Genomic DNA, 17,041 nt, shown 5'->3' with positions numbered 1-17,041 from the left:
CTTGTCATAAAGTCGGTTTGCAGAAAAACGGCAGTATAGATGAAAATCTCGATTAGCGGCAGTTTAGTTTATAATATAAACTATAATATAAACTGAGACTTATTACTGTTGCTCGGATCAAAATGGCGGCGACGTTGACCTACGATCCAGCGGCCAATGCAGAGTCTATGTGTGTCTATGAACACAACAGCCATGAGTCTCAGTGCAGTGACGTCAACTCCCCTCTTCGACTGATTGGCTAGAGGAGGAGCTGTAGTGGACCAATGGTGATGCTAAACTCCGCCCTGATTTACATGAAACTCCAACTACAACATTTGGAAAAGCGAGCGGAGAATGTGGACACAAGCGCGAAGGGAAAACCAGCAGAAGCGTTCAGAAAAAGAAAACATGAGCAGAAAATGTCAGAGAGCACAAACACACAGTAATATCACCAAGGAAACATGATTCTGTGTGATTCAGAAGACTTTGAATTCATGGCTCAGTTTTGTGTGATATACTTTTACATGTTTTTAAATGTTTGAGTCACGATTATTATTTTTCGATCCGTGACCGCAAAACTTTTGATGGAAAATGAATCCCATACTTTTGGACTCAGACTTGGACTCGTGCTCCAAAAATCCCTGACATCGTTTCACACCAGACTGCTGTGTGAACGCGGGTCAATACAAAGCAGGATTTACTAAAAACTTGATTCTCAGGAACGGATCAGTACCAACTGTTCGTGATCCAGCTTCATATCCAGAAGACGTAAGTATCGCACTTTATATTTGGTGAGTGTTTGTAAATCGCCTTTCCGAATGAGCTTGTTAGCAGATTCCACGGCTAATGTACTACCCGAAACAGGAGCTGTTCTCTTCCGGAAAGGGGGCGGGCACAGAAGCTCATTTGCATTTTAAAGAGACACACACAGGAAAACAGCGTGTTTTTGATTCTTTTGCACTGTGAAGCACTTTGAGCTGCATTTTATGTATGAAAAGTGCTATATAAATACAATTATTATTATTATAGTGTGTCTGAGTCTGTGTGTGTACCTCAGTATCTCCAGTGTACAGTGTGTGTACCTCGGTGTCTCCAGTGTATAGTGTGTGTGTGTGTGTGTGTGTGTGTACCTCAGTATCTCCAGTGTACAGTGTGTGTGTGTGTGTGTGTGTGTGTTTGTACCTCAGTGTCTCCAGTGTACAGTGTGTGTGTGTGTGTGTGAGAGAGTGTGTGTGTACCTCAGTGTCTCCAGTGTACAGTGTGGATTCTCCAGTCCAGCAGAGAGCAGCTTCACTCCTGAATCCTGCAGGTTATTGAGACTCAGGTCCAGTTCTCTCAGTCTGGAGGAGTTTGATCTGAGAACTGAGGACAGAACTCTACAGCTTTCCTCTGTCAGATCACACACACGCAGACTGGAAGAGAAATGATGAAATATCAGAAAACTGACCTCAAACACACACACAGCCATAAACACACTTACTCTTTACCATGTAACAGAAATGTGAGTGTGTTTCTCTCACACACACAAATCAGAGGACAGGACACCACATCAGCAATATTATTATTATTATTATTATTATTATTATTATTATTATCGAAATGAAAACAGAAGGGTTTTTTGTTTGAATAATGGAAACCATTTTTAAGGGAAGTACATGTAAAAAAAAAGTCTGTGTGAGAGAGAGAGAAAGTGAGAGAGAGAGTGTTTGTATGTGTGAGAGAGAGTAGGTGTGTGTGTGAGTGAGTGTGTGTGTGTCTGTGTGTGTCTGTGTGAGTGTGTCTGTCTGTTGTGAGTGAGTGTGTGTGTACCTCAGTATCTCCAGAGTACAGTGTGAGTGTGTGTGTGTGTGTGTGTACCTCAGTATCTCCAGTGCTCCAGTGTACAGTGTGTGTGTGTGTGTGTACTTCAGTATCTCCAGTGTACAGTGTGTGTGTGTGTGTGTGTGTGTGTGTGAGAGTGTGTGTGTGTGTACTTCAGTATCTCCAGTGTACAGTGTGCGTGTGTGTGTGTGTACTTCAGTATCTCCAGTGTACAGTGTGTGTGTGTGTGTGTGTGTGTGTGTGTGAGAGAGTGTGTGTGTGTGTACTTCAGTATCTCCAGTGTACAGTGTGTGTGTGTGTGTGTGTGTGTGTGTGTGAGTGTGTGTGTGTGTGTGTGTGTGTGAGAGTGTGTGTACTTCAGTATCTCCAGTGTACAGTGTGTGTGTGTGTGTGTGTGTGTGTGTGTGTGTGTGAGTGTGTGTACCTCAGTATCTCCAGTGTACAGTGTGGATTCTCCAGTCCAGCAGAGAGCAGCTTCACTCCTGAATCCTGCAGGTTATTGTCACTCAGGTTCAGTTCTCTCAGTCTGGAGGAGTTTGATCTGAGAACTGAGGACAGAACTCTACAGCTTTCCTCTGTCAGTTTACACTCACGCAGACTGGAAGAGAAATGATGAAATATCAGAACACTGACCTCAAACACACACACGCACACACACACACACACACACACACACACATATACAGCCATAACACACTTACTCTTTACCATGTAACAGAAATGTGAGTGTGTTTCTCTCACACACACAAATCAGAGGACAGGACACCACACCAGCATTATTATTATTATTATTATTATTATATTATTATTATTATTATTATTATTACTATTATTATTATTATTATTATTATTATTGTTATTATTATTATTATTATTGAAATGAAAACAGAAGGGTTTTTGTTTGAATAATGGAAACCATTTTTAAGGGAAGTACATGTAAAAAAAGTCTGTGTGAGAGTGTGTTAGTGTGTGAGTGAGTGTGTTGTGTGTGTGTGTGTGAGAGAGAGTGTGTGTGTGTGTGTGTGGAGTAAGTTGACGAGTTAGTTTGCTAACTGGAAATCCGTCTCACACAGTGCATGCATTATGTATTGTTTGTTTGTTTGTTTGTTTATGGTAAATATTCACACATTTTTTGTTAGGGATTAAAGTTATAAACAGGACGTAATCCTTGATCTGCACAGAGGGATTATGATGATGGTTTTTGCTAACTGGAAATCCGTCCTCGAGTGACAATCCTCTTTCATCCTGTAAACTAATCCCACACCAGATCCAATCTAAAGAGAAAGTCTGATCAGTCCAAACCAAACAAGGTCGGTGTGAAAGTGAAAAAGCACAGAAGAGTTTTAATCAAGTTCTATTGTAAGTGTGTAGTGAGCTAGAAGACGTCTATGTGTTACTAAACATCAGGTGTTTTTCTGCATCTCTGTATGTCCTGTGTAAACGGAGTTAGAAGAACCGTGTGTTTTGTCTAAAGCAGCTTTACTCTGGCAATAAATGAGCAATTAGACATTCACCAGAACTGTGTTTCCAATCAAAGCCCTTTAAGCTTCAATACCAGTGTCACAATAACAGATCAGACTTCCAGGATGAAGTGTACCAGGCTGGGACTAAAGCCAGAAGGTCATTAAGGTATAAGGGGGAAATCTGGGACGGGGTAAAAATCCTGTCCTGATGAAACCTTTCAGAAAATTCAATGCAAGGCTCATACGCTGCAAAAAATGACCTTGTCCCAATAAAACCTTTAAGAAAATCCAACTGACAACGCATGCACCAACAAATGTAATGTATCATATAGATATGAATAATTCATGAAGGCGATGGAGATTGGCTTGTTTTCAGAAAGAAGAGGTTAATGCCCCGCCTAGGGATAATTTTACTGCTTCAGAAAAGTATATAAAGACGTGTGTGTGTGTATAATTCAGACTTTCTGCAGACTGTCTCACTTTGTTGCTTCAATAAAGTTTGGTGACCTTTGGCATCTACAAACCCTCTGTCTCTGAAGTGTTTAACTTAGGTTGGAAAGATTGTTTTCCACGACACTCTCACGTGTCCCTCAGTGCAGATTGGGCGGTGTGATACGCTGATACACATCATAGGACCAGAAAATAGAATAATCAATCATGTCTATTGATAGATATTTTCCTATATCCTCTATATCACCAGTGTCACATGCTGTATTCATATTGTTCCCATGGTGACAGTGTTCTGTTTTTCTTCTTCTCGTTGGTGAAGTTCTGTTCAATGTCACTTTCAAATGAAAGGAGAAAAGAAAAAGTGCCTTTCACTGGTGTTTAGATCACAAAATGATCAGAAAACAGTGATGAATACATGCAGTTATTCTGTAGAGATCATTTCTTTCATCAGTTTTAGAGAAAGGTAATAAATGGTGATAGGAGGTTTTGTCCACATGGCCCCGCCCTCAGTGCAGGACGTAACGTGTTGGTGTAAAAAGTGAAACTCTTCTGGAACAGTACCAGAGGTTTGTTTAAAGATGATTAGAGTAATTATTAACCAGCATTAATCCAAACAGTGCAGTTCAGTGTTACATTAAAATAATAAACCATGCAGTAATACATTTATAAATAAAATACTCACTCAGCTCTTCTGGAGGCTTTGACCACTGGCAGCAGCTTCAGAAGACCTTCCTCTGATGGGTCATATTTCCACAAATTAAACACATCCAGCTCCTGATCTGAGTTCAGTAACACAAACACCAGAGCTGACCACTGAGCAGGAGAGAGTCTGGTTCCACTGAGATGACTGTGATCTCCTCTGTTCAGGTAAGTCTGTACTTCCTGCACTAGAGAATGATCATTCAGTTCATTCAGACAGTGGAACAGATTGATGGATTTCTCTGGAGATGGATTCTCCCTGATCTTCTTCTTGATGTACTTGACTGTTTCCTGTTTGCTGTGAGAGCTGCTTCCTGTCTGGGGCATTAAACCTCGTAAGAGAGTCTGATTGGACTCCAGTGAGAGACCCAGAAGGAAGCGGAGGAACAGGTCCAGGTGTCCATTCTCACTCTGTAAGGCCTTGTCCACTGCAGTCCTGAGGAGATCAGACATGTCTGACTTTCTGAAGAAATTAGAACGTCCAGTGCTTTGTTCCACTAACACATTGTCTTTCTAAAAATAAAGCAGAAAAATGCATATAAAGCAGCCAGAAACTCCTGAACACTCAGATGTACAAAGCTGAACACCTTCCCCAGGTGAAGCCCAAACTCCTCTCTGAAGATTTGGGTACACACTCCTGAGTACACTGACACTTCTCTCACATCAATGCCACACTCTCTCAGGTCTTCCTCATAGAAGATCAGGTTTCCTTTCTCCAGCTGTTGGAAAGCCAGTTTTCCCAGTGCCAGGATACTCTCTCTGGTCTGCTGAGGATCAGGGTCACATTTCTGATGGTACTTTTGCTCCTTGTGTTTGATCTGAAAGATCAGGAAGTGTGTGAACATTTGAGTCAGAGTCTTGGGGATCTCTCCACGCTCTGCTTCACCCAACATTCTCTCTAGAACAGTGGCTGAGATCCAGCAGAAGACTGGGATGTGGCACATGATGTAGAGGCTTCTTGAAGACTTCATGTGTGAGATGATTTTATCGGCCAGGCTCTGATCACTGATCCTCTTCCTGAAGTACTCCTCTTTCTGAGGATCACTGAACCCTCGTACCTCTGTTACCTGGTCTACACACTCAGGAGGGATCTGATTGGCTGCTCCTGGTCGAGAGGTTATCCAGAGAAGAGCAGAGGGAAGCAGATTCCCCTTGATGAGGTTCGTCAGCAGCACATCCACTGAGGCTGACTCTGTCACATCACACAATCTCTCATTCTTCTGGAAATTTAGAGGAAGTCGACACTCATCCAGACCATCAAAGATCAACACCACTTTGTAGGAGTCACAGTCTATTACTTCTAGTTTTCTTATTTCAGGGAAAAAGTGATGAAGAAGATCCATCAGACTGAGATGTTTCTGCTTCATCAGATTCAGCTCTCTAAAGGGAAGTGGAAACATGAAGGTGACGTCCTGATTCTCTTTTCGTTCAGCCCAGTCCAGAATGAACTTCTGCACAGAGACTGTTTTTCCAATTCCAGCAACTCCTTTAGTCAGCACTCCTCTGATGGACTTGTCTTTAAAGAGATCATTACATTTGATGGGTGTCTCCTGTGTTGCTGGTCTCCTGGACGCTGTCTCAATCTGTCTCACCTCATGTTCATTATTGACGTCTCCACTCCAACCCTCTGTGATGTAGAGATCTGTGTAGATCTCATTCAGAAGTGCTGAGCTTCCATGCTGTGAGATTCCTTCATTAATTCTTTTAAACTTCTCTCTCAGGCTGGATTTCAGCTTTGTCTGATACACAGGGGCCACAGACTCTAATAAACAAAGTAATAAGATGTTTTAATGTAAAATCACTGAACACAGGATTAAATGTAAAATTCTAATGCTGCTGTTCATTCCTGATTCATGTAGTAAATATTCCTGAAGGAACAGGACCATTGTACAGAGTCACCACAAGCTGGACCACGAACAGAACAGAAAAGCAGCAGATGTACATGATACTAAACTCAAACTTCAAACTAAAAGTGTTCCTATCTAAAACTATTTCCTCTCTCTAAAGTGAACCTGACGGAATAAAGCCATGACTCAGAGCTCTTACTGTTGTGCAGTGTGTTAGCGAGATCTGTGTGGTTCATGTTCTTCAGGACGTGCAGTGTGATCTTCAGCGCTCCGTCTCTGACACTGTGCAGATCCTGCTCATCCTGCACCTCCCTCTCAGTGCATGCTGGGTAATCTGGACTCAGGAGCTTCCTAAACCTCTTCAGTTCATTCTTTATCAGAGTGATGACTTTGTGTTCCAGCTCCTGGTTAGAAACACACAGGAACACATCTAAATATTATAATGTTACACACTGAGAGATGCTTTTATTTCATGAAAAGAAGAAAAGTCTCTTTCTATTCCCGCAGTTACAGCTGAAATTCTGCCTGATTACCCATAATGCTGCTGCACATCAATAAATCTGTAAATTGTCATGATCTTAAATAAAAAACCTGCAACCTGCTCATACACAAGTTACACACATTAAAAAGACACACACCTTGAATATGGAGTCCAACTGATTTCTGCTGAGGTTTGATTTCTTCTGTTGTGGTCTGTGAAGAAATAAAACACATGATGTAATATAGACTATATGTATTCATAGCTGCACAACACACACTAATACATACAGAGACAGATATTTAACACTATCCTCTTAACACAATACACTGATTTCAGGATTTCTCACTGACACTAACATGTTTATGAATAAAATAGTCATCTAGTCATTAATGTCCAGGTGTAAATGTTGTTGTGTAGCACCACAGACCCTCCAGCTCAGGGACTGCAGGCTGAACTGAACTCTTAAAGCAGTTTTCCTCACTGCCAGTCCGAGAGCTGCAGCACTGCACAGTTTAGTGTTTTACTGCTTCAACACCTGATAAAGATCATGAAGGGCTTCAGAATGAGACCAGTGAGTTTGATCAGGTGGAACACTGCTGTAAAACACCTCACTGTACTGACCTCACATCAGGAGAACTGGCTCCGTCTCTGAAGGTAACTGGATGTCCCATTGACTGGTCACTCTTCATGGACACACAGCTGGGTTCTGGTGAGTCTGATCTCTTTCCCTCCATCATTCTAGAATTAAACAGAAATATCAGCAATAATTAATACTCTGCTGTCTCAGCACTGTTACACAATGTGTTCATCATTAAACACCAATAATTCCATCTTTTTAATTCAACTCCAGTCTGCACACTTATTCAAACAGGAGACACGCCCCATACCTCAGGAATTACACTGATGTCAGGAGTCCCAATCACAGATAACTGACTCAGCTGGGTCTTAAAGCCTGTAGAGTTCACTGACTCAAAGCTACGCTGCTCTTCTCCTCCACATTACACAGTCCTTTTTACTCTCCTCTCAGTGAATGATTTCTCTAAACTGTTCTTAGATCAGATCAGTGATATATTCACTGCTATTAAACACCTTAAACCAAAGTCTAGTTCCTCTGTTAACTAGTGAGTGTTTAGAGATACAGATCTGTTCCATGAGACGGTGTGTGTTTATTGCTGGTGAATGGAAAAGTAACTCACCTCTCGTCTCTCTTTAAGTCCTGTTTTCCAGACACACTCATGTTGGAGGTTATGTCTCCTTCTCCAGATTACAGCAGGACACACGTTTACTTCACTCCAACATCGGTGTGTTAAATCAAACCCTGTATCAGCACAGAGTTCACTTACAGGAAATAGTCTCTGTATCAAGTCATAAAATAACCTGTGTACATTCAAACTTCAGTACAAACCCACAAAACTCTTCTGCATCTAGTGCACATTCAGTGTGTTTATATATTATAGCTTTAGATGTAGATACTCACTGTGTTTTTACTCCTGAAATGGTGTATTTTCCCCTCCACACAAAATGGAGACTGACTTTCACTTTCACTTCCTAACCGTTTATTCTGCAGAGGGGGAGGGGCAGTGAGGTAGGGTAATAAACACACACACACAGAGATATGGTTTGTTATCAGACAGCTTTATGATTCATCGAGCAAAGGCCTGTAAATACTGAAAGTATAAGCCTGAAAACGCTGCAAATACGGAGAACAGAATTAAAAGTCTGGTAAAATCTACATCACACACATTATCATTTCATTACCTTCATTTATTATCTCGTGACTTCATTCAGCTGTGCACGAACAACTGTCAGAGCTCTATACAAATATATAAACTAAAATAAAATAACAGGAGCTAGAAACACTCAGCAGATCATTAGATAAAGAAGCAGAACTCATACACTGAGTAAGTTTACTTAAATATCTGCAGAAATGTATTTTTTCTGGTTTTCCCTTAATGAGAGTGAGTATCCTGATATTAGTGAGGATTGGTGTGTAAGTAGTTTTTGTGTGAATAATGAATGTTACTCAGAATAAAAGTGATGATGGAGAGTAAGTTAAACACATTGGTCAGACGAGTAACTAACCCAGTGTTTCCCAACCGAGGTTCTGTCTGATGAGAGCAGGGGTGCGTGTAAAAATCCTTCAAACATTTTCTAAAATGATCAAATGTGTAGAAAACATTTAATATAGATGAGAAATATCTGATGTCTGAAATAATAACACAGACACAGAAATAATAAGACAGATACACACACACACACACACACACACACACACAACAACAACAACAATAATAATAATAATAATAATAATAATAATAATAATAATAATAATAATAATAAACTAGACCAGTACATTTCCTGAAGAAAATGTGTGCTGCTTGACATGGCAAAATTCAGATCAGGCGCCAATACTTTCGATAGCCGAAAGCGTAGCGTGCCAATATTTTTGACAGCCAGAAGAGTGGGGTGCCAATAATTTTGACAGCTGACGGCGTAGGGTGCCGTAATTTTGAGAGCTGGACGCCAATTCTTTTGAGAGCTGGAGTCACAGGGTGCCAATACTTCTGAGAGCTGGCCGTGTAGTGCAGCTATACTTTTTAGAGCTGGCCGTGTAGGGCGGAAATACTATGGAGAGCCAGCCATGCGGGGTGCCAGTACTTTTGAGAGTCGGCCAGATTGGGCGCCAATACTTTTTAGAGCCGGGCGTGTATGGAGGCAATTCTTTAAGAGCTGGTGGTGTAGAGCGCCAATTCTTTCGCAACTCAATGGGAAATTTTCCGACTTTGTGCTTCCGTACCGGGAATGCCGACATTCCGATCACTTCCGTAATACATAGCACACCTCTCCTCAATAAACCGTTCGATTTGACACCTCAACCGTCGATCTCCGACAAACGGTGTGGGACTAGTTTCGCACCGAAAAAAAAGTGGAAGAAGAAGAATGATTATAATAAGTTTGCCAAATAACAATAATAGTGCTTTTCAAGCACCATTAATTATAATAATAATAATAATAATAATAATAATAATAATAATAATAATAATAATAATAATAATAAAAATAATACTACTAATAATAATAATAATACTAAGTAGGCCGAAGAACAATAGTAGTGCTTTTCAAGCACCATTAATTATAATAATAATAATAATAATAATAATAATAATAATACTAAGTAGGCCGAAGAACAATAGTAGTGCTTTTCAAGCACCATTAATTATAATAATAATAATAATAATAATAATAATAATAATAATAATAATAATACTAAGTAGGCCGAAGAACAATAGTAGTGCTTTTCAAGCACCATTAATTATAATAATAATAATAATATTAATAATAATAATAATAATAATAATACTAAGTAGGCCGAAGAACAATAGTAGTGCTTTTCAAGCACCATTAATTATAATAATAATAATAATAATAATAATAATAATAATAATAATAATAATAATACTAAGTAGGCCGAAGAACAATAGTAGTGCTTTTCAAGCACCATTAATTATAATAATAATAATAATAATAATAATAATAATAATAATAATAATAATAATACTAAGTAGGCCGAAGAACAATAGTAGTGCTTTTCAAGCACCATTAATTATAATAATAACTAGACCGGTACATTTCCTGAAGAAAATGTGGATGGTGCTCGCCATGGCAAAACAGGAATGGGGCGAAAATACTTTCGAGAGCCGGACAGATATGGCACCAGCACTGTTAGAGCCGGCCGTGTAGTGCGCCATTATTCACTTCAATTTTATTTGTATAGCGCTTTTTACAATAGACATTGTCTCAAAGCAGCTTTACAGAAATATCAACACGGTATACAGATGTGTCTTTGTGTGTTAACAGGAGCTCAGCTATTCTCTCTGAATAAAGAGGAACTTCGCGCTGTCATTCCTGAAGAAGGAGCGAGGGTGTACAGCCAAGTTGCCGTACAGAAGGCACTGCTGGAGGTAAACGCACACGCATGCACACGCGCACACACACACACACACACACACAGACACATGCTAATGATGTGTATAAATGATGAGTGTTTTTTTCTCAGGATGTCAGAAAGGCAATAGAGCTGGAGGCAGTGATGGAGAAACAGAAGATGAAGGTGGATTTCACAGAGGAGAGTGGAACTCATACGTCTCGTACTCTAGCATACTACACCCCCCCCTCCACCTACACCCCATACTACACCCCCCCCCACCACCTACAGCCCATACTACACCCCCCCACCTACACCCCATACTACTACCCCCCCCCCCAACTACACCCCATACTACACCCCCCCCCACCTACACCCCATACTACACCCCCCCCACCAACACCCCATACTACCCCAACACACATGTAGTTTATATATACACATTGATGTACATGGTACGGTGTAATAAAAACCCATAACATTTATTTAATGCCTTTATACACACACACACACACACACACACACACACGTCTGTCTGATATATTACAGACTATTCCTCACACACTTACACAAATCAACTGCCATTTTATGGTAAAGCTGTCTAAATGTAAATGTTCAATCTTTGACTGTACATTCATAAATTATAATAACTTGTGTGGCATTCTCTGTTATTTTAAATATCTGTGCGTGTGTGTGTGTGTGTGTGTGTGTGTGTGTGTGTGTGTGTGTGTGTGTCTGTGTTTCAACATCATTTTACAAAAACACTATTCAACGTTCATCAGAGAGTCTGCATCTTTTGATCAAAGTTGCATGGCGCGAGACCATTCAGTGCTTTATAGGTTAATAATAGTATTTTATAATCAGTGTGAGATTTCACTGGGAGCCAGTGCAGTGTGGATAAGATCGGGGTGATGTGTCGTATCTTCTGGTTCTAGTTAGGACTCTAGCAGCTGCATTCTGGATTATTATAAAATACTATTATTAACCTATAAAGCACTAAATGGTCTCGTGCCACAATATCTAAGCGACCTTTTGGTTTTCTGTGATCCGCCACGCCTACTTAGATCAAAAGGTGCAGGCTATCTGACGGTACCTCGAATAGTGAAGGCTACAGCAGGGGGAAGAGCTTTCTCTTATAGAGCCCCACAGTTATGGAACAGTCTTCCTATTAGTGTTCGGGACTCAGACACAGTCTCAGTGTTTAAGTCTAAGCTTAAAACGTATTTGTTTACTCAAGCCTACCCTGACTAGATTCTGTTCTACTACTTCGCAGTCATAATTATCTTTTTTCTCCCTCTCTCCTTTCGCCGAGCCCCACACGAATTTATGGAGATACTAGAGATCCAGATCCTTTCTGCCTCTGGATGGAGCTCAAATCTTCTTTAATTCCAGACTGCTGGGACTACGGCTGCTCTTAACGCCATACAGACTTCATATAAATCCATAATGAAATTTTTCACACTAACTGTTGTTACCCAGATGAGGATGGGTTCCCTTCTGAGTCGGGTTCCTCTCAAGGTTTCTTCCTCTTAAAACATCTTAGGGAGTTTTTCCTTGCCACCGTCGCCACTCACTGGCTTGCTCAGTTGGGATAAATTCACACCTTTAATATCTGTATACCGTGTTGATATTTCTGTAAAGCTGCTTTGAGACAATGACTGCGTTTACATGGACAACAATAATCCACTCTTAATCTAATTAAGACCATAATTTGATTAAGAAACTACCATGTAAACAGCAATTTTTTACCTTAATCTAATTATGGTCATAATCTAATTAAGATCTAATCGAATTAAGACAGGTGGATTACTCCTGTTTTAATCGTATTATGGACGTGTATTACACACATGTAAACACCTTAATCACATTATGAAAGTCGTGTGAGTTTTCACCGCATTTTGCGACAGGACACGATCACACACGGCAGTTTTACGCTTTACGGCGAACAAGAGAGTTCGGCTGTGTCCCAAACTGCATATTTGCCTACTATAGGCCGGTAGTGGGAAAAATACATGCATCATGAATTAAATGTCTCTGTACATTGCTGCATTCATCTTTCCCTCGATCCTGACTAGTCTCCCAGTTCCTGCCGCTGAAAAACATCCCCACAGCATGATTCTGCCACCACCATGCTTCTCTGTAGGGATGGTATTGGCCAGGTGATGAGTGGTGCCTGGTTTCCTCCAGACATGACGCTTGCCATTCAGGCCAAAGACTTCAATCTTTGTTTCATCATGGTCTGAGAGTCCTTCAGGTGCCTTTTGGAAAACTCCAGGTGATCTGTCATGTGCCTTTTACTGAGGAGTGGCTTCCGTGTGGCCACTCTACCATACACGCCTGATTGGTGGAGTGCTGCAGAGATGGTTGTTCTTCTGGAAGGTTCTCCTCTCTCCACAGAGACACGCTGGAGCTCTGTCAGAGTGACCATCGGGTTTCTGGTCACCTCCCAGACTAAGGCCCGTCTCCCCCGATCGCTCAGTTTGGCCGGGCGGCCAGCTCTAGGAAGAGTCCTGCTGGTTCCAGACTTCCTCCATTTACGGATGATGGAGGCCACTGTGCTTATCGGGACCTTCAATGCTTCAGAAATGTTTCTGTACCCTTCCCCAGATCTGTGCCTCGATACAATCCTGTCTCGGAGGTCTACAGACAATTCCTTGGACTTCATGGCTTGGTTTGTGCTCTGACATGCAGTGTTAACTGTGCAACCTTATATAGACAGGTGTGTGCCTTTCCAAATCATGTCGAATCAACTGAATTTACCACAGGTGGACTCCAATCACGTTGTAGAAACATCTCGAGGATGATCAGTGGAACCAGGATGCACCTGAGCTCAATTTTGAGTGTCATGGCAAAGGGTGTGAATACTTATGTACATGTGCTTTTTTTGTTTTTTATTTTTAAATAAATTTGAAAAGATTTCAAACAAACTTCTTTCACGTTGTCATTATGGGGTATTGTTAGTAGAATTTTGAGGAAAATAATTAATTTAATCCATTTGGAATAAAACTGTAACATAACAAAATGTAGAAAAAGTGAAGCGCTGTGAATACTTTCTGGATGCACTGTACATCACTACAATTACAATCACCACAGATGGAAACTGGATGTGTGTTTGTGAGTGTGTGTGTGTGTGTGTGTGTGTGTGTCTGTGTGTCTGTGTGTACCTCAGTATCTCCAGTGTACAGTGTGTGTACCTCAGTATCTCCAGTGTACAGTGTGTGTGTGTGTGTGTGTGTGTGTGTGTGTGTGTGTGTACCTCAGTATCTCCAGTGTACAGTGTGTGTGTGAGTGTGTGTGTGTGTGTACCTCAGTATCTCCAGTGTACAGTGTGTGTGTGAGTGTGTGTGTGTGTGTGTGTGTGTGAGAGTGTGTGTACCTCAGTATCTCCAGTGTACAGTGTGTGTGTGTGTGTGTGTGTGAGAGTGTGTGTGTGTGTGTGTACCTCAGTATCTCCAGTGTACAGTGTGGATTCTCCAGTCCAGCAGAGAGCAGCTTCACTCCTGAATCCTGCAGGTTATTGTGAGTCAGGTTCAGTTCTCTCAGTCTGGAGGAGTTTGATCTGAGAACTGAGGACAGAACTCTACAGCTTTCCTCTGTGAGAAAACACCAACTCAACCTGGGGGAGAAATGATGATATATCAGAACACTGATCACACACACACACACACACACACACACACACACACACACACACACAGCCATAATACAGCTAAAGTTTCCCATGTAACAGAAATGTGAGTGTGTTTCTCTCACACACAGAAATCAGAGTACAGGACACCACATCAGCATTATTATTATTATGAATAATAATAACATCATCAGTTACAATGATCCTTAAAGGACTGAAAACATTTTTGTTTGAACAAATGCTTCATTATAATTGAAACATGAAGCCATTTGAAAAGACACATGACACTTTGGAATGTTGAGACCATGCGCGATCAAAACGTCAATGAGCCTTGGAGTCACTCTTAAGCCTTGTCTCATTCTCCATCGCGGTTACGGCTGGTAAAGAAGGTTGGCACATTGAAACGATCAAAACATAAACCATCAGAACATAAATGAACCAAGGAAATGCACTTAAGTCTTGTCTCATGCTCCCTTCCTCTGATGGCCAAGAGAACATGGCACTGGACTTGGAATGCACTGGGGTCTCCCCTACGCAACTTGAAGCCTGCTCAAGGCATGTCAGCGGTCTGTGTCAACTAACTCGTGTGCACTATCTTCCCGACTGCAGAGAGAAAAGGGCACTGGACTTGAACTACACTGGGGTTTCACCTGTGCAACTTGAAGCCTGTTATGAAACTGTGTCGTAATGCAGAGGGAACTCTATTCAGATGAGCAGGAAAACACCTTGGCATTCATCAAACACGCTTGTGCAAAACAAATTTTCTATCCTAGGAAAATGCTTTGACATAAAATAAGTCGTCCGAATGTGTTCATGTAAACTAGTAAATACTTAATTACTAATTACTTGACTGAAGTGAACATACTGAAGAGGGCGTCCACATGCAGAAACCTGAGAATATAAACGAGACTGCAAAGTTGTTGTTGGAGAAGGGTCGAACATGGACAAACACGTCCGTCGGCTCCGGTAGAATAGCCTAGTGTTTCCTTAAATCACTTTGAGGCGTCGGACTCTGAACCCAACGGGGTTTTCTTGCGCAGGTATGAACCCTGCTTGCAGCTTTGTCAGCTGTAGGTGTCAAGTCACTGGTGCTCAATCTCCTGCTGTTTATTTAAAGCAGAGTATGTATGCACCCTAACCCTAAAGTTTCCCATGTAACAGAAATATGAGTGCGTTTGTCTCACACAGAAATCAGAGGACATGACAGCACATCAGCATTATTATATAATAATAATAATAATAATAATAATAATAAACATCATCAGTTACAATGATCCTGAAAGGACTGAAAACATTTTTGTTTGAACAAATGCTTCATTATAATAGAAACATGAAGCCATTTTTTAATAAAAGTATTAAAAAGTCTCCTATTTAAAAATAAACAAAATAAATAAAATAAATAAGAAATCTCCCATTTGAACAAAAGATGAGATACGATAATACTTTATTAATCCCAACGTGGAGAAATGAGGGAATTAGGAGGAAAAAGGAGCAGGACCTGCTGTGGCTTTGTTTGGAAATATTTTTGTTGGTGAAATAGAACAGAAACAGACAATATTGAGTGTAAAATGGACGTCAGTTAATATTATCTTATTGTTTACATGTTAGCATAGCATGTTAATTTAACTACTAAATAAAAATCACATCAGCTGCATGAGCTTTTAAATAACGTCCTATTATTATTATTATTATTATTAACATTTACTGTAGCATATCTGTCCGGCTCTGGAAAGTATTGGCGCCCTATGCTGTCGGCTCTCGAAAGTATTGGCACCCGTCCCTGTTTCGCCAACGCAAGCACCACTCACATTTTCTTCAGGAAATGTACCAGTCTAGTTATTATTATTCTTCTTCCACTTTTTTTTGGAGCGTAACTAGTCCCGCACCGTTTGTCGGAGATCGACGGGTGAGGCGTTGAATCGATCGGCTTATTGAGGAGAGATGTGCTATGACTTTTATAAGCGATCGGAATGCTGGAATTCCCGCTACGGAAGCTCAAATTCGGAAAATTTCCAATAGACTTGCATTGAGTTGTGAAAGTATTGGCCCTCTAAGGAGAAAGCGCTAAAGGTTTTGCCTCTGTACACGTTCGGCTCTAAAACGTATTGGCACACGATCTGTTCGGCTCTTAGAAGTATTGGCACCCTATCCGGCCGGCGCTCAAAAGTATTGAGACCCCGCACGGCCAGCTCTCAAAAGTACTGGCACCCTTGACAGTCGGCTCTAAAAAGTATTGACGCACTACACAGCCGGCTCTAACAATGCTGGCGCCCCATCTGTCTGGCTCTCGAAAGTATTGCTGCCCTTAGCGTCCGGCACTAGAAATTATTGACACCCTACGCTTTCACCTCTCGATTATATTGGTGCCCTAGAGTCCGGCATTCGAAAATATTTGCGCCCTATTTGTCCAGCTTTAAAAGTATTGGCACCCTACACGGCCAGTACAGTGCTAACACATGCTAGCAACATGCCAGCATGATGCTAGCAACATGCCAGCATGATGCGAAAACATGCCAGCATGATGCGAAAACATGCCAGCATGATGCTAGCAACATGCCAGCATGATGCTAGCAACATGCCAGCATGATGCGAAAACATGCCAGCATGATGCGAAAACTTGCTAAAACATGCTAGCATGATGCTAAAATGTGCAAAAACATGCTAGCATGATGCGAAAACATGCTAGCATGATGCTAAAACATGCTAGCATGATGCTAAAACATGCTAGCATGATGCTAAAACATGCTA

The 17,041-nt window shown here is 41.0% G+C and overlaps 1 pseudogene; it reads right to left on the bottom strand.

Moving 5' to 3' along the window:
• Positions 1 to 14,446, bottom strand: part of LOC128629608 (NACHT, LRR and PYD domains-containing protein 12-like) — a 17,409-nt pseudogene extending 2,963 nt beyond the window's left edge.
• Between the last annotated feature and the right edge of the window lie 2,595 nt (positions 14,447 to 17,041).

This window comes from Ictalurus punctatus, unplaced genomic scaffold, assembly GCF_001660625.3.
Source record: "Ictalurus punctatus breed USDA103 unplaced genomic scaffold, Coco_2.0 Super-Scaffold_100, whole genome shotgun sequence".
In the NCBI taxonomy this organism is placed as follows: domain Eukaryota; kingdom Metazoa; phylum Chordata; class Actinopteri; order Siluriformes; family Ictaluridae; genus Ictalurus; species Ictalurus punctatus.
The sequence above is the reverse complement of the archived record's forward strand: the minus strand, read 5'-3'. Positions and strand labels throughout refer to the sequence as shown.